Genomic DNA, 22,786 nt, shown 5'->3' with positions numbered 1-22,786 from the left:
TGTAAAGACCTTCAGGTTTGTATGTTAGGAAAAATACAAATTATTTTAAAAATCTGTAATATTATTCGGGATGAATCTTACCTACTGTTGAAGTTAACTTATATCTCTGCGCCAATAGGCAAGTCAGCATTCAAACAAAAGATCGAATGGCTGCCTGGATGATATTAAGCCATCTGAGCAAAAGGCTGGTTCCCAGTGTGTCCTGGGACCAGCCTTAAGCAGTGCAACTGCTATTACTCTTCCTTTGATGTTGATCTTCGTGCTCTCTGCTCCAGTTGCAGGGGGCATGACTGTACCCAGGATAATGTGTGTGATGAGTATTGAGTCTGGTCTCCTGTGCAGTGGGTGAAGTATCCGCAGAGGCGAAGGTACAAGAAGAAGGCTCCCAATGATTCATCTAGTGATAGCATGCCCCAATGTCTCCATTGGTTACCGATCCTTCTTGTTCCTTCCTTCCCCTTTGAGACTTCCATCCATGGTTGTCACTCCTGTGGGGGTGATCTCCCCCTTGTCGTCTTCATGTGTTTTCTCAGGCGGTAGTCATCGTGGGGGTGCTGAGGACAGGGATGATCTCTGCTTAGTGGTCTCTGTTCATTCAGGAGGGGGAGGAATCCCCTTCAGAGCAAAGAGAGACTGCCACCATTAACCCGACTTCCCTTTCAGGTGTGGAGGAGAACGAGGAACTCCAGGAAACTTGACTCTCTCTGGGTCTCTAGGGTGTTCCTTCATTGCAGGGCCTGCTGAGTCATCTGAAAACATCCCGTGATCTTGCGATGCCTCCAGTGACTACATCAACTGTCACATTGTCTTCCTTCTCGAAGGCTTCTTTGTCAACCATGGTAATGACACATGCCCCTCCTTTAGTATCACCTGCTGTGGTTGATAAGACGTCGCCTCACACTCCCGCAATGGTCAACCCTTGGGCACCCCAACCGTCAGGTGTTTCGTCTGCTCTCCCCTCCATCGGGAATCAGCTCCTCCACACCCTGTTAAAGAAGGTTGCCAAGAAGAAGTCTAAGAAGAGGAGTCGGAAAGTGTGTCTTCATCATCTTTGTCGTCTTCTTCGTTATCTGCTGCCACCGCCTCCCCTTCTTCCAAAGCTCACCAGCAGAGGAAGAAGGCAGCTTCTCCTGCCCAGAAGAAGTTCCGTCATGGGGCTTCCGAAGGATTGCTTCCATCCACGAAGGAGGCAAAGGGATCTCTCATTTGCTTTCCCCATTCTTCTGGCACGGGGGCTGTGCCATAGGCTGCTGAGACCCTGTGACTCTGGAGCACTGAGTGCGCAGGTCTCCAAGGGGACCCACATCACCAATACTAGTCCCAGGAGGTCACCTTCCCAGACTAGCGCAGCGCTTACCTCAGGCCGTGTCTCTTCAGACACTCAGGTATAGGGAGCAAATGAAGAACATCCTGTACATGATTCTGGAGCTCCAAGTGCATGGACCTTCAAGGAGAGCCGTGTCATCCCTGGTACTCGGGTTTCATTGAAACCACAAGTCACCTCTCCTGGTACTGTGGAGTCAGCTCTATGGGCCAGTTCAGGCTCTGCTCAAGAGAGAGTGACAAGCATGCAGGTGCTGCCTCACCCCCTACCAGTGCTTGCCTGAGTACCCAGCCAGGGTCCCATACAGGTGCAACTGACTCACAAGTCCGTGCACCTGAAGAAGCTTCGGGGAGGCCCCCCACACAGTCATCTTCTTGTCTAGAGGCCACAGCCTCAAAAAAGACTGAAGTACATCGGGAGAGCAGCCCAAGTTCATGCCTGAGATTGTGTGATCACTCTCCCTGGGTCAGTCCTCATTCGCATTCGCGTGAACGAGTCTGCTCACCCGGCAATAGCTTCCACACACATTCACGTGAGCCCATTTGCTCTCCTCGGGAGGACCGTGTTCTGGAAGGACCTGAGGGTCCTTTCCCTCAGGACCCAGGCACTCCCAAGATGCAGAGGACTTTTGCAGAGATCGTGAGACTGATTCATCAGCAAAACAATCTTGGGGAAGGGGCCATGGCCACGTCCATGGATCAATCGTCTGGCCTCAAAGCTTTCTGGGGACCTAAGAAGGAACCCAGGGCTTTGTTGGGCTTGCCATGGTCCAATCTTACTGAAGGGGTCTTAGAGCAGGTGAACTCTCTGGTATCAGGGTAGGAGAATTCACTTCACTCTAGCTGCTCAGCTAAGATGCTTCTTCCTCCTCTACCTCGACAGAAGCACTACTACACACCCTTCAAGAAGCCTTTGTTGACCAAACAGGTTGACCCGGACTTGGTTTATCTGGGTCCGGGTCTGTCACTGCAGCAGTGGAAGGTATCACACTCATGCAACAGGAATAGCAAACCTGGAACTGACTGCCATGGCAGTGTTCCAGACAGTCTCGTAGTTGGACCTGTGATCTCTCACAGTGTCCAAGGTCGCTGCTTCTTTGGGTTCCATAACCCCAGAGGAGGAGTCGCCTTCGGGAGACTGTGCCGGTCAGGAGGTAGGGCTATCACCTACCTGGCCCACCAGACGGCAAACCTGTGGGCAAACATGGTACTGAAGAGGAAAGACACTGTCCTAACTCAGGAATCTAAGTTCATGGCTTTGGCTTTGAGGAATGGACCGTTGCTGGGTTCTGCCTTTCTCTTCCCTCGAGAGCTAGTAGATGCTGTGGAGGACAAGTGCCGAGTCGAGAACAACGACCGTCTTGTCCACCAGGCAGTGGCAAAGTCTTCCAGGTCTTTGCATGCCACTGAGGCCCGACCTTCTTGTCAGACTGGCACTTCCTCTGTGGGTTCTAAGAAGTCCCAGGCTTCGAAGAGTTCTTGTGAGAACACCCAGCCTTCTTCTGGCCCTGCTAGGAAGGGTGCACAGCCACGCCCCTTGCAGCCCTCCTTCCAATCAAGGAAAGGGGGCAAAGGTAAGAAGAGAGGAGGATGCTAGGGACGGCATTCCCCTCCACATGCTGCCATTGCACAGTGGGACGAAACGGCTATTTTTTGGACAAAAATAGTTCCTTACTTGATTTTAGTTGTTTTATTCAAGAATGTTATTATTTTTTTTAAATGACTCTTCTAAATTACCTCTACCAAGGTGGTTATGTTTTGCCTTTATATGTACATGTCTGTCTGTCTGTCTTTCTCTCTGCCTGTATGTCTATCAGTGGCAGTATGCAAGTTATGGGTGGATTTTGATGAATTTTTAAGAGTGGTCGAAAATGGACAGAGAAATATATTTTTTTAAGTATATTTCTCTTATATGGTCTCCCTCGTGGTGGGTGAAGGGGGGGAGGGCGATCAGCCCCTGCCCCCATTAAAGTTAACTGAATATAACAATGAAGTAGGATCAAATATGATTTTTAGAGTAGTCATTGCACCTTATCAAGATCTAGGGGACCGAAAAGGCCCACAAACTTTTTTTTTTTTTTTACAAAATTAACTTTTTCAAATTATTTCCTTAACGTATTGGTGGAGGTATGCACTGTGGGTACTTTATAGTTTTTCAAGAGTTACTTTTTTCTACAATTATGTGTAAAACAGCTGGAAATGAAATTTATTTTTAACTTGAAACAATCACTTTAAAAAACAGAAATTAAACTAAGCATATATAGGCCTATACCTGCTTACAGCTTTACTGTACTTACACAGTGAATGTTAAGCATAATAATTAGCTGTGATCATAGTCATCATCATCTGAATCACTATCTACATCATCGTCAAGTTTTAAGAGGACTGGAGCATCATCAGGAAGAGTTCTCATCTTCCTCTCTGTTCTGTTCCTCAAGGAACTTATGTAAGGAGGATCTGAAGAACAGTAGTCTCATCATTAGATCTTTAATGGTCTCTGTTCTTGATGATTTACTGCTGAATCCCTCACTGTATCTTCTAAATTTTTTATTTCGAGCTTCTTGAGCCTCCTCTGAAAGTGATCCAGTAGGTATGTTGAATTGCTGAATACAGTCAGCTACCTGAATTAAAATCTTGCGCAGCGACTGAGACATATAATACCATCTATAATGTTCTGTGTATTGTTCGCCATTTCTGTGGAATATTTCATAGATTTGTTTGGATTCATTTCCTTCCCAGATGACAGGACAGCAAGGATTCTATGAAGTCGTTCAATTAAGAGTTACAGTAAATTTATAAAAAAAAGCCTTGCAGTATTAGGAACATTTGAGGTTCCAGAGCCTCCTGGCTTAAGAGATCTTTCTTTTCATAATCTGATTGATGTCATTCATACATCTGGGACTTGCTCCACAAATGCTACAGCACTGAAAGGATGAAGTCAATGTAGATAAAGAAGTTAAGTTTCGCCATCAATCGTAGTAACAAATACTTCATGGGATACTTTACATTCTTTATCAACTACTGTAGGTTTAGGCATTTCTTAGCGGAATCCATAAAATCATTCTCTGTTCTCAAATTATCAATAGTTTCCCTTATAAACGAAAATCTTAAGGTCTGCAATAAAAAGTGGAAAATGGAGCAGGATTTTCCCAAATTATAATTTTGGAATTTCTTTCAGGGTAAGTTATCTCTATTTTCAAAGGACCAATGCACGTCATAAAAATGCCAACTTCACTAGCAGAATCTCTCATTTGAAGTCTTTTGCTTGTAAATTTGTTGACCTGTTGAACCATCAAATCCTGTCTTTGATATCAAGATACCCTTTGTAAATACAGTAATATTGCTTGGCTCATTGTATAAAGATCTCAAAATTCTGTTAGTTGTGTGATCTAAAACATCTTGCAAGTTCAGCTCAGCAGAGAACTCTGTCATTTTCCAATTTTCTGAACAAGGACACCTTAACTTTTTGGCCTCTCTAACTAGGTACTAGGGTGTATACAATTCACATTTCCTCTTTGTTGCTCCATATCTCTGATACGTATTTTTTGTTAGGAAACAGCCCATCATTAGGGCTAGTGCTTCATCTGGAGAATAGTGTTTTGGTGATGCTGCTAAATTTTTCTAACTTTTTTTATGTATCACTGAGTCCTCTTTTTTAATACACTGGAAGTTGCGAGATATAGTCCATCTGGTGATATTGCCATTAACTCTGCTGTCTTCCTTCTTTTAGTTTTATCAGAAGCTGCTTCAAAAGAAACAACTGTAGGCTGACCTCTTGATGTTGAAGCCTTTGATTCCATGTGGTCGCCTTTAATGGACATCAAAGGCAAGTTTCTCTTACTTTGATTAACACTCAGCCATTTTTGGTGCAGTTTCTTCAGATAATTTGCAAACAATTCAATATTAACATTAATAGATTGATCACTGAATTTTTCCACAAAAAATGGTTTTGCATTATTGTTATTGAAACCTGTAAGAGTTTTGTTTTTAATTGCTTCACGCATTAACTCAAAACATTTCTGTTCGTTATAGACATTATTATTTATCTATATTTAAGTCTTTATAGATAGATCTTTGAAGTATAAACATGAAATAATTAGGAAATCATAATTTTTGAAGGCAACATTTCATTTATGGAACTGAAGAATTCAGGCAGCTACTGGCAGCTAAATTTTTCATCGCCTTGTAGATTGCATAGGAAAGGTTACTATAACAAACATTTGCCCTGGTCTGGCCAGCAAAATTGCTCATTATGAAATTCTGAGAAAACCCTTTCAATTTGACAAATTAGCCATATCATAAAAATTGCTTGTGACAAAGTAACAAAAATGTTCAAAATAGAAAATCGAAAAAGATTCTTAATTCGAGACACTTGTAGCACTAAGTTCATGAGAGAATTCATACTGGAGAGAAGCCATTCATGTGCAAGAAATGTGGGAAAGCATTCTCCAGGAAACATCAACTCACATTTCATAAGAGAATTCATACTGGAGAGAAGCCTTGCATATGAATGACTTCTCTCCGGTATGGATTCTCACAAGATTTGTAAAATCACTGGTGAAGAAAAATGCTTTCCCACATTTCTTGCACATGAATGGCTTCTTTCCTGTATAGATGGTGTGGTCGGCATTAGTAATAATTTTGATGATTTCTGGTTTATTTTCTCCTGTACGGTATCATGCTTGTTTTCTGTTCATGCATTTTTGTGAGTTATGTAAATACTGTTGTTGATGGTGGTGGTGTTGTTTATTGTTCTGTTGATTTTTACAATGTTACTGTTGTTATGAGTTTATTTATTAGTTTTGATTCTGATTTTATGTTGTTAATTTTAATTCTTTTGGGAGACATTGAGCTGAACCCTGGGCCTGTTGCTCATTCCAGCAAGAAAAATTGCAAAGTACTTTACTCAAATATTCGGTGCTTAAGGTCAAATTTTCTTGATCTACAAAGTTGTGCCCATCCCTAGGTTTGATGACCCTGACTTAATTTATCGTCATAACATCCCACATGTGCAAGGTATGGCTGCATACTCTAAGTCCGGACGACCTATTTATCATCAGAAAAATTTTTAGTGTAGTTGCCATGAAGTTCTTTGTTTTAAAATTTTCAGTAAGTTATACAATTTTTATGTATTTGCTCTTTACCGTAATCCAAATATCAACGATTCTATATTGACGGTCTTTTGGAGACCATTAGTATGGTTCAGTCATAGGATTCAAAAGTTTCATTCATTATTTGTAGAGACTGTAATTCAAAACACAATGAGTGGCTAAATTCAAATTCCACAGATCAACGTGGCCGGTCTGCTCTTGAGTTCTGCGTATCCTCCAATTTTGTCCAGCTAATTGAGAACTTGCGCACATTTCTGGTAGTACTTTAGACCTCATATTCACAGATGTTCCAGCTGTTGTGAGGTCAAAGGTCTGTGAATATATGGGCACTTCTGATCATTGCGCCATTGAGATGGACATATCTGTCAATCAGCATATTCCTAATTCCACTATTGGAAAAATGGTCTGGTTGAAATCCAGAGCCAGTTGGGATAGCATTATTGAAGCTTGTGAGGCACCTAATATTTCAGATGCTATAATAGATCCTGATCCCAAGAAGAGGTTGAATGAAATTCTGATGGCTATTTTAATAAAATATGTCCCTAGAAAGGTCATCAAATTTAGGATAAATGACCAGCCGTGGTTTTATGATACTTGAAGACGAGCCAAATTCAACACATAGAGAGGAAATCATTCAAATGAAAATTACACCATTGTTGTGTCTTGCCATGCTGCGAATAGAACTTACCATACAGCCGAGAGAAATTACAATAATTCCTTGAAGAGGAAACTTGAAGGAATTACTCTTCCTCATCTGTGGTGAACAAATTGGCATCATCTGTCTTTGGGTTATGCTCATCTTCCATTCCACCACTACTAACATATGATGGTAGATTGGTTACTGGAACCAAGGGAAAAGGCTGAACTGCTTCATCAAGCTTTTGAAGCTAAGCAATCAGCTGAGGATGTCCCTCTCCCTGAGACTTGTCATCCTGAAGCTCTTCTTTCAAAATTTCCATTTTGCTCCAGGTTTATTCCCTTTGTTTTTCAAAGAAGTTTCTAGCACGTCATCTCCCAAGTTTAGTAGATTCCATAGATTTTTATGTCGACATGGTATCTTTGCGAGTGAGCGCCCGTTCCAAAGAGTGGCATATCCTCAGACTGCAGTAATTACAGGCCAATTTCTATTCTACCTGTGCTCATCTAAGTTGCTGAAAAACTTATTTTAAGCCGCTACATTATATAAATATGTTGAATCTAAAGGATTGTTAGCTGATAGTCAATATTTGTATAGGAAGCAGCTAGGTACCTGCGATGCTCTTTTAGACTTGACATGCTATTTGCAAGGGAACCTTGATAAGGGTTTTAAGTGCTTATAACTGCCTATTTTAATAGTTCAAACACCAATACTGTATTGTAAGATTATGTGCCACACAGAGGTCATTTAGGGCAGAGGGTGAATAATTGAAAGTTTTCCAGTTCAGCATTTTGCATCCACTGGGAGAGACTTGAGTCCTGCTCGCGTGGGAGCCGGAAGTACGTCAGCACACAGTTAATCAAGTGTCCGTCAACCTGAGATGCCTTGGAACTGGAAGCTTGCATCAGCATTTCTCCTTGGAACCTTCTCAAAGGAATTGTTAGTTTTAACTGGTATACAGGTGGGGCGTCAAGGCATGTAAGTTCATGGGTACGTACCTGTATGTGCCTCATGTTTAGGCCTTTTGGGTTATAATGTAGTCAAGTCAAAATAGGATTTGACCCCCAAAAAATTGCTAGAAAACATTTTTTGGTTATTTTTGGTTTGTATGGGGCTACTTTAGTACATCCCAAAAGTCTACCAAATTTGGTCAACCGGAAAGTGGTAAAATTACATAATATCCAAGATGGCTGCCGATGAACAATTAATGTACAGCAAACTTCTAAATGGCTGGTTTTAGACCCCATAAATGTATTACAAACACATATAAATATGATAGCTAAGATTCAAATGAGATAATGATTACATCATTAGGACAAGCCTGTGACGTAATATTACGTCATAATGACGTAAAATGTTGATTTGTAGTTCAGGACAGTAAAAATTGCAGTAAACCCAAATATTGACCCCTCATAATTAATCTGAATGAAAAAATACCATGGGTACCAGAAATTTGAAAGGCCTCACCCCTCACCCTCATGATCATACGTCACAGTTATAAGCCATGCAATATACACTACTTGTCATACATGGTGTCAAACCTTGTAACATTTGGTTAATATTGACTTTCGATTAACTAAAATATGACATCCCATAGACTCTGATAAGTTATGGATTATGATTTCCATGTGACACAAAAAGATAAACACATGACGTTAGGGACCATCTCAAAATCAGCTGATGCCACACAAAAACTTAACTTGGTTAGTCTCTCCATTAACCCCTCCCCTCCTCAAGAGACTAAAACGCCAAGGTAAATTGGCATAATGACCTCTGAAAGAATACATGAGTGATGCCAACAACCTGAACAATCCTCAACCTCCCCTCACCCTTAGACTAACTGAGTTTAGTCTTCTGCTTCATCAGTTAATTATGAGATGGTCCGGTATTATGACATAATTGCATAGCGGAAACACAACTTAAAACAGAAAGTTAATACTAACATCAACCAATTTTAAATGCCTTTATGCCAGTGTTCTGCTCACAACATTGTGGTTTAAAATACAGCACTGTCTGCACGGTTGTCATCAGCATCTGCGTCAGGGTCCCCTGTACATTCATTATTTGGGTTGAAACAAGATTCGGCTTGGCAAGGTCCACATGCGGATGTACATGGAAGACCGTACTTCCTGCAACTACAACGTGTATTACAACAGCCAGATGTACAGTTACAATGAATCACTTTAAGTAGCCTTTCAGGAGCTGGCTTCTGGTCTGTCATAACTGGCAACAAAAAGCTATCTTCCTGTTTCCAACCCCAGTTCTTTGGGTCCATCATTCCGTCTTTTCCCATCCACACAATGATCTGATAAAATGTGCGTAGTGAGTGGTACTTGGCAGCAGATACTGTTGGCGGCAGCTTCTCGGGTTTTACAAATGACTTTGCAGATGATACTTTTTCGCAAGCAAGGTGTTTCGTAGGTTTGCCAAGGGTGTCCCAACTTTTCCTCCATACAAAGAAACAAAGTTTTGCATCCAGAATCAACAATCGTGGACAATTCCTGATCTGCTGTGGTGAAGACTGCCGCACATGACTTAATGACAGAGTCACGTTTGATCAATTTTTGAAATAGAGCCTTCTTACCAATACCAAAAATTCTTGATGTGCTGTCACAACCTGTAAACGCATGTACAAAAAGCAACTGCCTGGAAACTTCACATCCTAGGAGTTCTTTCAGAGAACAGATATCGTAAACATACTTAGATTTCAGTTTGTCCGATCGAAAATAGAGCTTTTTGCTTTCCCTTTCTGTATAGTATAAAAGTAGAATTAGAAGGTCCGTGTCTTCTCCAACTAAAGTTGTGTCTCTGTGTTTTGCAGATGCCACTGCAGCTTTGACAATGTCAACATCTGCATCTCCATGTGCATGGATAACTTCACATCCCTGTCTTTCAGTTTGTCGCAGATCAGGTTGATCATCTGTTGTTTATTGCAACCATTAGACAAAAAGTCCTCCATTCTCCCTGAAAAAACAGTGTTGGAGTCAAAACGCACCACTTGGTGTGATTTACGTTGTCGCCTCTGGTGTTCATTGTCCTTGATACTGGGCTCACCACTGTATCCATCAAAAACTACGGTAGCCATTCCATACCTGGAAAAAGTGAAATTGACATATTCTTCAGCAATTTTGCCGTAGCTGATCCCACTTTTCCATGATAAGCGATGCAGGAGAGATCCTCCATCAAGAACAAAATGTTCAGATTCAGGTATCGATTCTGTAATCACAGCATTACTAGAGGATTGACTCACAAAATCACGTAGAGCCTCGGCCAACTGAGGCTTGTCTGCTTTCTGAAAAACGTGTTTGGCTTCAAAAGAGTGGGAGGATATGGACTGAGTTCATAGTCCATAATATCCTGTAATGTTAAATCCCAGCTTGTGACACAACAAGAAATCTTTGAAATAGGAGTTCAGGATTGATCACTTGATCGGCATTAACTTTCACTGACGAAGAGTAGCCAAGAGTTTTGACTTTATCCTTTCGTTTTAAAGGAATAGGTAAATATTGGCTGGCCGATCATTTTCTGTACTATCGCTTTGCCCACAGCTTCATATTCATGCACATTAACATCTTCATTGGCCACTACCCCAGTCACAACATTTCTTAATTCAGAATCTTTGGAGAATGGGTTGCAGTCAAGAAGTTTCTGCAGGAGTTTCACACTGTCTTCTTGATCTCTTTGTATCCTTGGTGTTGTTGATTCTTTATGTTGCTCACTGGAAGTAAATGATAGTTCTGTGAACTCTTGCATCGCAAGATTGTATGCCGAAGAGACGGACGATGACAGTGTCCAAATGGTCCTGACATCCTCTGTCATTCCACTTCCTCTGGTCAGGCCACCACTACTTTTAAGGGAACGGTATGGTTTAAATGAAACATGATGCAAACAGATGCACTATAAATCTTATGGGAAGCTAAGTATACAAAAATTTTAAGGTTATATATTACCTGAGTGAGTTCCTTCTCCTTCCCTTAACAGTGAATATGGTAAGAATATGAAACTGAGAATAACAGTCAAATGTAGACTAGGGATGCGATTCCTGTACTGAAAATGGGGTGTTTGAGCCGGGGGCTGGGCTTGGGGCACGGAGGGGGCTGTGTACAGTGGGTACAGGGAACAGGGACAGGAATAAGACATGGGCAAACTATATGTCTAAGTGAATCTGAGTTAAGATAAAATGAATACTTAAAAAAAACAGGCATGTTTTGTGCAAGTCAAGGAATGAAAACTAAGTCCGAGGGTCATTTTGAACACAGCGGCCATCTTGGAATAGGCTCAATTTTGCCCGCTTTCAAGCCCTCCAATTTTGGTAAACTTTTGATGTATAGTTGTAGAGACACAGAGGAACAAAACAAATGAAAAGGCATTGTTTTGCCAGTTTGGACTAGATTTGAGGACAAATACTTCCCTATGAAACCGACAAAATTCCATTTTGGGGTAGGGGTACCCCAATGCACCCCCACGGCATGACCACACCCAAATAAAACCAATTCCAATTGAAAGAACAAACTCAAAAACATAGGAAAACATTCTTACTTTATTTGTTTTGGGTGAAAAAATGACCGAGTTATCGACAAGGAAACATATTCAATGAATTTTCAAATTTTGGCGCCCATCTTTGAACTGACCCAATTTTACCCACTTTCCGGTAGTCCAATCTTGGTAGACTTTTAGTATGTTAATCTACAGATATCAGGAAACCAAAAACAAGCAAAAACAATTTCTAGCAATTTGTTGGGGTTGACCCCCTTTTTTCATATTTTGACCCGCCTAATGTTTTTATTCTGCTTGGAGCCGAGCAGTGGCCTGGACACCTGGTTTCAGACTGTCGCCTAAATGGTAAGTTTTGGAGCTAGATGTTAATCACATTAATTACTGTTGTTATTTTGTACCAGTGATTTTATTAGATTTGGTTTTGTGTCATTCTTTTTATACCAGTGAAACATTATTTTATTAGATTTGGTTTTATGTCATTCTTTTTATATTATATGCTATCATATATATATATATATATATATATATATATATATATATATATATATATATATATATATATATATATATATATATATATATATATATATATATATATATATATATATATATATATATATAATGTTGCCCCAGGGATATATATATATGAAACTGTTGGCTTTTTAAACTAAATCATTGAAATTAATTTCTGACAAAAGAATATGCTCAAAGAAATGTCCGAATTTTGCTAGAAAAGATCACTAGAAAACTTCCATAATAAAAAATGTTTATAAATATAATGAGTTTTGGCTCAGAATTATCTAAAAATAGATAAATGAAAGAAAATCAGACTAAAAGCAACTATGCTATTAGAGCAGTTCAGTATCGAGCGATGCTTAATTCCAATTTGACCTTTCTTGGTAGATATTGAATTCAACCTCAGAATGACTCTGGGCCAGAAATTCCAGAAGATTCGGGAGGCTGGAGTCAACTTGTATCATCTGAACTTCGAGAAAGGACAGAAACAAGTAAAAAATGTACCGAAGTTTCTTTGGCGCAGTCGAGTTTTCTGTACAGTGTATAATGCTGTATGAAACTCTCAGTACGGCCCATGAAACTCTCAACCGTGGTCTGTGTTGTTGGCACCTATAGCGGTGCCAGAAACACGATCATGGTTAACCTTACCCTTATATAAAATGAAAACTACTGAGGCTAGAGGGCTGAAGTTTGTTTGATGATTGGAGGATGGATGATCAACATACCAATTTTCAGCCCTCTAGCCTCAGTAGATCTGAGGGTGGACAGAAAAAGTGCGGACGGACAAACAAAACCATCTCAATAGTTTCCTTTTACAGAAAACTAAAATGGAATTTAATTCAAAAGCATACTAGTTAAGGTTCTGCATTCACCAGCTTTGCAGCGAGGAGTCAGTCACAGCAAGTGTCATTTCATTCTTGCTCTCATCTTCACTTCAGGACCAATTTTTTTTTAAAGCAAGTGACATTTTCATGACATTCTTCCTCATGGTTTCCATATGACTTCAAAAACTGACTGACTTCACAATTCCTTAGCATTTTGGCGTGGATGGGCTGGAAGGAAACAGACACTGAATTCCTTGGAATGTGGAATCCCTGTGCTCAGAATGGGATGCTTGAGGCATGCTCGGAATTTCTCACGAAGTTCCTCATACCGATAAGGATATACAGACCAAGTAATTATTGAAGCCTCTGAAAAGCGTTAAGACAAATGAAAAGAATTTTCACCGCCAGAATCCGTTACAGAACCAAGAGACGATTCACAGGATAAGGAAGGTTTGTTATGGCTCATTCCAACATTAATTTCAGCATTTGTGACATTGGTGTCGCTCCTGTGTCACCAAGAACGTGTTTCCAAGGACCTTCCAGTGTCTCATGTTGTTTCGGCTGAAGTTTCCCGTATCCTCGAAGGAAATTAGAAATCACTTGGTTACTTTCATATAGTACTTTCATCACTTTATGATGAATCAATAATCATTCCTGCAAGTAAGTTTGCATAGAAAAGTAAAACCTAATCGAAAAACAACAGAGATCCATCAACAACTGATCATCAAAAGCAATAAAGGTCAAATGAAGGAAGGTAATGATTCTTAAAAACCATATTACAGTTTCTTTGCATCTCATGGAAATCAGCATCACGAATATTGCCACGGTGAAAGGAATAAAAGACTTCTGGTACTGATAATACCATTTCTTTTAGGTATAAAACACCTTCATAATAAGTATTTCTGCAGAAGAAGCAATTTTGAAACCTAGAAAAAGATGAAGGGGTAGGTTGCAGGCACCATGTAAGGAGAAAAAATATCTGGCAATAGAAAAACAGGAAAATCAGAAGTAGCCCAGAGAGCAAAACTTGCAGCATGAGGCAGGAACAGGTGCAAGACTGAAATAGCAGGAGAGCCTTAGTTCACTGAGGTTCAGCTTCATGCTCTCACGGCCTACACCACAGACTTGATCTGATCTTTCCTAAATAGTGACCCCCAAGAGTTTTATTTGAACCCGGTACCTATCCACCTTTGTAGCGTGTTTAGCACAAGCCCGTTGGGGATTGCCGTAAAAACATAAAAAAGACTGTAAATGTCATAAAGGTAATGACCCCCAAGAAATATTAGTCCTAGATAACGACCTCCGAAAACCCTTGGGGGTCACTGTCTAGGAAAGATCCACTTGATTATGTCCCTTCTGTAACTATCTACATACAATAAGTTATGAAAAGTATTGTAGACTCACTTGTCATGTAGAGACAATGAGAAACGTTTTAGAGATCCAGCGCTGAGGTGCCATACAATCCAATAGCACTAGAACCTCATAATTATACAAATATAAACAAAAATCCAATTGCCCTTATCATACCATACCCAAAACACTTACGCTACTAAATAAAGACGACAACACTTCCACGCTTACAAAGGGGTCCAGAAAGTATGAGGGAATCGAAAAGATTGAATATCCTATCAAATACAAACTAACTTAAGAATACAAACAAGGGCTTCAAAATATCTAGTTGTGATTTCAACACATCAACCTCCACGTCTGGAGATAATCCCAGGATATGTAGGGATAAAGGGGTCCAAACGACAGCTGTGTAGTGATGCCCGCAAGAGCCCTGGTCTCGTATAAATGTAGACAATGCTAAATAATGACACCTTACCCCATAAAGGAGTGGCCCCCTGGCTATGTAACTGAGCCGGAGGAGCTGATGAATACGGGAGGTATCAAGTTGCAATTCCAACAGTGATGGAGCAACATCCCAACGAACGTATATCTAACAGTAAGCAGTGAGGATTGCAGGAAGTCACAGCACTCGGTGAGGACAGCAAGAAACGAGGGCAAGTAGCGAGGACAGTAGTAGGCACTGATTGCAATATGGCAGATCAGGTCGACAGCAACCTCTCTCAAAAAGGCTCGGTAGCCAACTGTCCCTCCGTCGACACAGGACAAAAACGATACCTTTGAAAAGAGGCAGAGCTGGAGCTGCATAACTTGAAAAGAAAAAACAAAGCTGAGATCGCGTGTTAACTAACAAATAGCTGGTGAGGGGAATTTAACAATGTCTTTAAGGAACAATGCCCAAGTGGCTTAATAGAGAAACTTACAGAAAAGCAGTTAAATAAAAGTACTAAAGTAATTAATCAAATCAACAGACAACATACTGACAATATGCAGTATGCTGTGAAAGTGAGTAAAGGTAAGTTAATGAATCCCAGAAATGGGAAATCTGCCCCAGACTTGTGTTCAGAAGCCAGAGTTTCAGAGAGACAAATGAGTTTCCATTGACAGGTATGGAACTGAAGGTCAGAAATCTGTCTTAAGATATCAAGTTCCAGTGAAAAGTATCAAGAATTTCTCTTCATCAAAATAAGCTGAATGATTAAGGATTGGTTTCATATCCCCAGATGCAGTCGAGTGAAGATGTGTCGCACGCGGAGGGCGGACAGAAAAAGCAGCACACTGAACACAAGACTTTATGCAAGTAAGAAGCTGTAATGACACCAAAAATCAAGTGAACAGACATTCCTGAAGTAAGGGAGTCGATATGGCTGAGCCAGCCCCCTAACCCCCCACACAAACAAAGCCAAGTCTTCCAAGGTTCCCCCAGCATCATCCAGGGAAGAGCAGTGATAAAGGTTTCTGAACAAGAAACTAAGTGAACAGTGAATACGAAAAAGATCAAAGTAACAGGGAGACAATGACCTTCTCTCATTAGCTTTTCGCGAAACACTATTTGAAAAGACAGACAAAGGCGTGCATAAGGAAAGTGCTCTTGAATATATGGGGACACACCCGGGAGTGTAATAACGGAAAGATATAGAATGTCAAGATTGTGTTTCATCAAAAAGAAATACCATGTAGCCAACTCCCCCTTCCACCTGGAGGGACCGGTGTGGTCAATGCCGATGTTGGGAAATGGCCGTGTCATCTGTGTTCGGGCAATTGTGTTCACACAGTCGCTACACGATTTGACGCTCAGTATCTTATTAACAAAGTGATGATGACACTAAGTAACTTCAAATTTGAGACATCGCGTGAAGGCCTATTAATGAATGCCTGAAAGATATGAAAGTACGATTGTCTCACCTCATAGAGGTGGGAGGATATCTGGGGAAATTGGCCACAGACAACAAAATTTGCACCACCCCCTCCAAGCAGTCAGAGAGTGATGGGCCCAATTTCAAATGCGATTCATTATCAGTTAGCCATTCATAAATGTAGAAACGGTTAAAAAACTCAAATGCAAAATTTTGGTATAAAAATTTCATTTAAAATGCTATTCCCTTTCTTGCCATATGAATATACACGGCGGAAAAAAATTCCTCCATTTCCGTCATCGAAGTATGACGTCATCATCCGTTTCTCGGACGATTTTCCGCCAAAATCCAACACTGCATGATGTACTGTGATGGCTCTGTCAATCAAGATGTCAAAAGATAAGGTGAGCTACCGCGCAGGCTACTGAGAGGATGGCAGCTGTGCTCAGTGTCGTCCCACGGAGCACTTGTGTGCAGCTGCGCATCTAAATGACTTACTGGCGCCTCTTTGAGTTCACAGATTTTTTTTTGTTAATGTTATAATTGTTTCTTCATAAGCTTGCATATAAAATACAAACTGAACATTGGAAATGGAAACCAAAAGAAAAGGCACTTCAGAAAATAATATAAACTTATTTATAATTCATTTAACACTCCCCTATCACTGTCTTAATTCTGTCAAATGTTTATAAAAAATTGCTGAACTGTTTTTTTTATTTTTTTATGATATTGCTTTGCAATATTTGTTTCCCTTTTGATTTTAATATTTTCATTCTAAAATAAATCCTGTATCTAAAAAACAATTAATTATATCCTCAGGAACATCAACATTTTGGCCCTGGAAAATATCGAGGAGACTGGATACTGCTATGACTCCCGGCTCCAGCGTTTTTCCGTGGAAAGTTTTGAATAACTCTTCCATATGTTGCAAATCTTTTTGAAATTGTACAGAAGGTCTGCATAATATTTTTCTATTTATCTATGAGATCCAGTCTTCAATTGTTCCATCTATATCAACTGAACCTAAAGATGGATACTTATGTGCTATGAAGCCTCCCAAATAACTTAGAAGACTCTTTTCTATCACAGATTCTGGCTCTCCCTCCGTTAAGTTTCCTATGACATCTTGCTCATTCTCAGTCTCATCGGTTACAGGTAGGAGACGTTTCATGAGATATGCAGGAATACACAACTTGGAATCTAAATCCTTACCTACAGCACATGAGCACTGAGATGGACCGCTTACATTTCTTAAGCTTTGTGTTGTGACACAGGGGTCAGCTTCATCATTACTACACACATTAAGACCTTCACTGACCACACTATTATCTACCCACTGTGAAGCTCTGTTGGGTGAGCCGGTAGAGCTGCGGACTGTTACTCGATGGGCTGGAGTTCAATTCCCCTGGCCGGCTGATGAAGAGTTAGAGGAATTTATTTCTGGTGATAGAAATTCATTTCTCGCTATAATGTTGTTCGGATTCCACAATAAGCTGTAGGTCCCGTTGCTAAGTAACTAATTGGTTCTTAGCCACGTAAAATAAGTCTAATCCTTCGGGCCAGCCCTACGAGAGCTGTTAATCAGCTCAGTGGTCTGGTAAAACTAAGGTATACTTAACTTCTACTCACCGTGAATGACCGCAATCTGTACTGTAATTCTAAAGGTGACGGATGATCATGACGACGACTTATTTGATGTATAAAAGAAAAGACATGTTCAACTTGTGTCTTGACATAATCGTCTCGTCAGCAAGCACTTATTCCACACATTTCATGCAATATGTTATATAATCCTTTTAGTGATTTAAATGATATAATAAAGCCCCTCTGGAGTGGAAACACTCTCCCTTCCCTTGCACTGCTGGCAAAATCAATCATTTGATCAAAGTTACTAGCTTGATTTGGTCTGTTCGAGAAAGCATCTCTACTTTTCTATGTCGAATCATATTTCATGTAAGAATTCGTGATATCAAACCAACTATCAATCAGATACATAAAATCAGATGTCTCATTACAGAAACGACTTTTCAAATAACCCTGTGTCATTACAAACTTGATTGTGTTTGCAACAGTGGAGGAGGGCCGCTGAACGGTTGATTTCACACACTACCCGTTGATAACCTTTCACTTTTAAGTGAATCTCTTCAATTTTATGAGCTCATTTCAGATCATTAACTGACAAAGACACAAATTCTGAAGTTTAGAAGTAACGGTTTTATCCGCAATCTGAAATCCATAATCAATTAAATTATTACGAGTCAATTTGATGAGATGGGGAGGATCCACTAATTCGAAAGCTTCCTAGAATGTTCTGAAGGGTTATCGAAATAGGTCTTGTCACTGGAAATATGTAACGCTTTGTGTAACTCTACACTGGTGCTCCCCACGTCAGAAGTTACACACACAACAGGATAGCCAGCATCTTCAACCAGAGTTATCAGTGACAATAATATTTGTTTTGTCATAGGTTGGTCGAAATCATAGTAAATGAGCTGCTTCCATTTGCCAAATAAACCCTTTTAGACAGCAACTGGAACTTGAGAATATGGTTTATATATTCTGTCACTTCCTCTATCATATGACCATCTTTCTTCTGCTTTCATTTCATCAGAACAAATGACCGAAATCTTTTCTTTCAATCAGGGGCGTCATTTCAGATTTTTGATGGGGGAGCGGGCAAAGGCGGTTTGGCAAGCGAAGCGAGCCTAATCACCTGGAGTTTTTTTAATTTTGAGCTATTTTATGTGCTTTTTGAAGCACATAAAATAGATAGATAGATAGACAGATATAACTTAATGTGATGACACATTTGAATTTCAGTAGGAATAATGGAAAACCAGCTGCTGTTACTTCTTGGGGCTTGGTGGGGTGAGGGGGGGCAAGTTGAGACTTGGGGGGGACTACTTGAGTCTTGGGGGAGCAGTTACCCCACTAAATGACGCCCCTGCTTTCAATGACATGCTTTTCACCTTTACTTTTCATCAAGTCAATAATGAACATGAGGATACCAGGTTAACTAATTTTTTTTTTTTTGCCCATTTGTTCAATGTTGCAATGCATATCACCATGGCAGTAACGTGTTAAATTCCAAATACAGCAAGAATTGTCACAAACTCGTGAAAGCTCCCACCAAGCTGTTGCCACGTGCAAGAGGAAAAAGGTGATGGCTGCTTGCCCAGCGGCTACCGATGTCTCACCATGTGACGTCATGCGCGGGAGAGTTGAAAAATCGGCCTCTGCGTAGCTCACCTATCTTCTTACTGCATCTTGCTGTCGATGATATGAAGGCTGGGTGTGGAGTCTGTGCGAGAATTTTATGAGACCTACATATGTGTTGATGAGACTTTGTCTGAAAGAACTGAGGATAAGACATCTACTGCTTCTGCTGAATTACTTGCAGTTCATGAAGGGTTGAAACTGGTGCTCAATAAAAGAAAGAATGTATTTGTTTTTGTTAATTGTCAAAGTGCTTTATTTGTCCTCAATAGTAAAAGGCCTGTTGACAGAGATTTGATTAACGAATGTAAAGTAGCCTATTTGTATTAGCGATAGAAGAGCAGGGCTATGTTGTTCAGTTTTTCTGGTTACCCTCGTATGCAGGTGTTCATTACAATGAAATGGCTGATAACTTGGCTAAAGAATCTACATACAAAGATGTTATTGACCTAGAGAGTACTATGAGTATGACTAGAATTAAGAAATGAATGAAGCATGAGAGTTGTGTATGGGAAAACAGCTGAAATTCAAAGAATCATAAAAGATGGCAGTGCAAGTATGAGGCACTGTTTGTTTGTTTGTTGCAGAAAATACAAATTCTGTGTATGGAAAGGCTTTGTCTAAAGTAGACACTTTTACAGTGAGACTACGCTCTACAGTGAGACTAAGTATTGTTGGCAGTATATTGATGTTGAAGGAAGATCTTGTAAACTCTGTGGTGAGCCACGTAAACATACGATGCAACATTATATTTTAGAATGTAATAAACCATCAGATTTTAGAGTTTTTCAAAACAATGTCACCTATCGGGTATGTTATTTTGGAATAATGGTGTTTGTTTTAGAATGGTTCAAGAGATTTCTCAACATTCACTGGAACAAGTTATTTGTATTAATTGGTAATTTATAGTGAATGGAATCCATAATTTGTTGTGGGTATATTAGCATGCTAATACACCACCATTTGATGCAAATTACTGTCAGTAAATCTATAATAAATAATAAAAATAAAAAAAACATGGTGAAGAATATTTTCATTTTTTGTGTAACAAACCTTAGCTTAATGTTTTCATCGAACCATACGTCTCATAGATTGGTAATAGCAAGAAAATGATATTTGGTAGCCTAGGCTAGACCTATGCCCTCAAACTATTCATTTGGCAAGGTGCTATATCATTTAAACATTTCTCTAAGTACAACTTGTTTTCGAATGTAAAAAATATGGTAGAAGTTATCGAACCATCATGGCAAGGGAAAATAGCCTTTAAGAATGGAAACTGCAAGGAAAAGAATCTTAACCTAGCAAGCACTAGACCTATGCCTACGGATTCTGCATGTATTTTTATCGGTCATTTTTCGAAATAAGTCAGAATTACTTTATGGGATTTCGTATTTAACAATTCCTTCTCAGAATTGTTCCAAAGCCAAAGTCTTGGGATTTACTGATCGTTCAGTAAGGGAATAAATTTTGCGGTATTAGCAAAGCTGATTCAGGGTTCGGCTCAGAAAACTAGTGACGTAATGATCAACACGGATGAAATTCAAAACAAAATTGACGATGTTGATAAAGAAGTAGAGACCATGACAAACAAGGACAAAACTTATGCTGAATCACTAAAGACAAAAAAAGTGCTTCTGATCAAATCTACAAACGAAGAGAGCGCAGCAGGTAATGAAAAGCGACAAATTATGAGTAAAATAACAGCGCCAAGTGACCAGGTTAAAACAACAAGAGATGGACACTTATTTGTAAGAGATTTCCAGACAGGAAAAACTTGGAAAAGGCAAAAACGGGGATTCAGGAAGCCAGCAATATATCAGTAAATGAGAAGGGTGAACTTAAACCAAAAAATAAAAGTAGTCTATGTCCCCAAGGGTGAAGATGACATTGTCAATAACATTGTAAAGAAAAATCCGTGGATAGGTCATCTCATCTGAAAAAGACGACCTGAAAATTGTAAAGGAAATGAAAGCCTAAGATAACGAATATAAACACTATATCATCAAATGCACACCACACATACGAAAGGCTGTCTATGACAGAGGTGACAAATTGTGTACACTGTATAGGCTAGCCGTTTCAAAGTATACGGCTGTTACATGCCCTATCAATGCTATAAATGTCAGGTATTTGGTCATAACGCAACAATTGTAGTAATGACCAAGTTTGCCCTAGATGTGCTGAAAATCACAAATCAAATGAATGTGCTAGCATCACCTTAAAGTGTAAAAATTGTGTAAAGAAAGGTCATAGTGTTACTAAGCATAAAAGATATGATGGCAATAAGTGCATAGTATTAAAGAATGTGTCAAAAATAATATGGACCATGGCAATAATCTTCTATGCAATTTAATAAACATACAGTCCGTAGGAAATGAAACTAAAACTATCAGAAATCTTATAAACTATCAAAATCTAGACCTATTTGAACCTAGATCAAACTGTAAGTGAGGCCAGAGAGAATTTGTACACTGCGCACCAAGACAACAACAAAATACCGTCTGAAGTGAAGAGCACACAAGATGAAAGAAAATTTAAAAAAGAACTAAAGTCTCTCTTATTCTGCAGGAGCTACGATATTGACGAGAAAGCACTGAAAGACAATTATAAAATATAAGAGGTACCTTATTTCGAAGACGTACAAGCGCGACGCCTTTATTTTAGATATATACAGATTAAAGAACACGATTCTTTTACGCAGAATTCTGTAATTTATGTAAGTCAACACTTTAGGCTTTTTCTTCGTTTGTAATAAGAGAATGTATAGTTATTTTTATGCATAAAGAATACTGACTGCTTAATAAGGCAGTGAGTTTTTCTAGTCAAATTATAGTTGTCTTTCAAATATTTGATATTATGTGGACTAGACTGCAAAATTCTATACTTCAATAAACATCAGAATAGAACTATTTCGAAATATGTTTTTCAGCGATGGTAAATTTACACATAAAATATACGACAATCTTATAATAATTCAACGAAAGAGAGAAGTGCTTCGTCTCTACATAACCTTCCAATATGGCCGCCCAAGATCACACGCACGTCAGGGAAATCGCCACTCCATGGTATTAATAAAGCTCCATGGCGGCGACTTGCACAGCGGCGCGGCAGCCATATAACCCAGTCGTGACAGATAAAGTTATGCCAGTTATTGTAGAGTCAATTAAACCTAAGTTACTATAGATATATGAGAGCTAATAAGATATTAGAATGAGCCATTATACTGGATGGAAGGATTTCATGAAAGGTGGATGTGAGGAGCTGTTCAGTGGCGGTCAGATTTCCCGCCAAGGAAGGAAAGAAGAAACAAGGAAAAAGGCGGCAGCCTGCAACTCAGCCGACAGTGTTCCTTTCGCTGTGTCAGCGGTGTGACGTCCGTGTTACCGAGGCTCTTGCTTCTTCTGTGGTGTATTTCCCGAGGCACTTCCAGCATCCTGGAATGGAAGCGGAGGTGAGTAA

The sequence above is a fragment of the Macrobrachium rosenbergii genome, chromosome 34, assembly GCF_040412425.1.
Source record: "Macrobrachium rosenbergii isolate ZJJX-2024 chromosome 34, ASM4041242v1, whole genome shotgun sequence".
NCBI classification, from domain to species: domain Eukaryota; kingdom Metazoa; phylum Arthropoda; class Malacostraca; order Decapoda; family Palaemonidae; genus Macrobrachium; species Macrobrachium rosenbergii.
The sequence above is the reverse complement of the archived record's forward strand: the minus strand, read 5'-3'. Positions refer to the sequence as shown.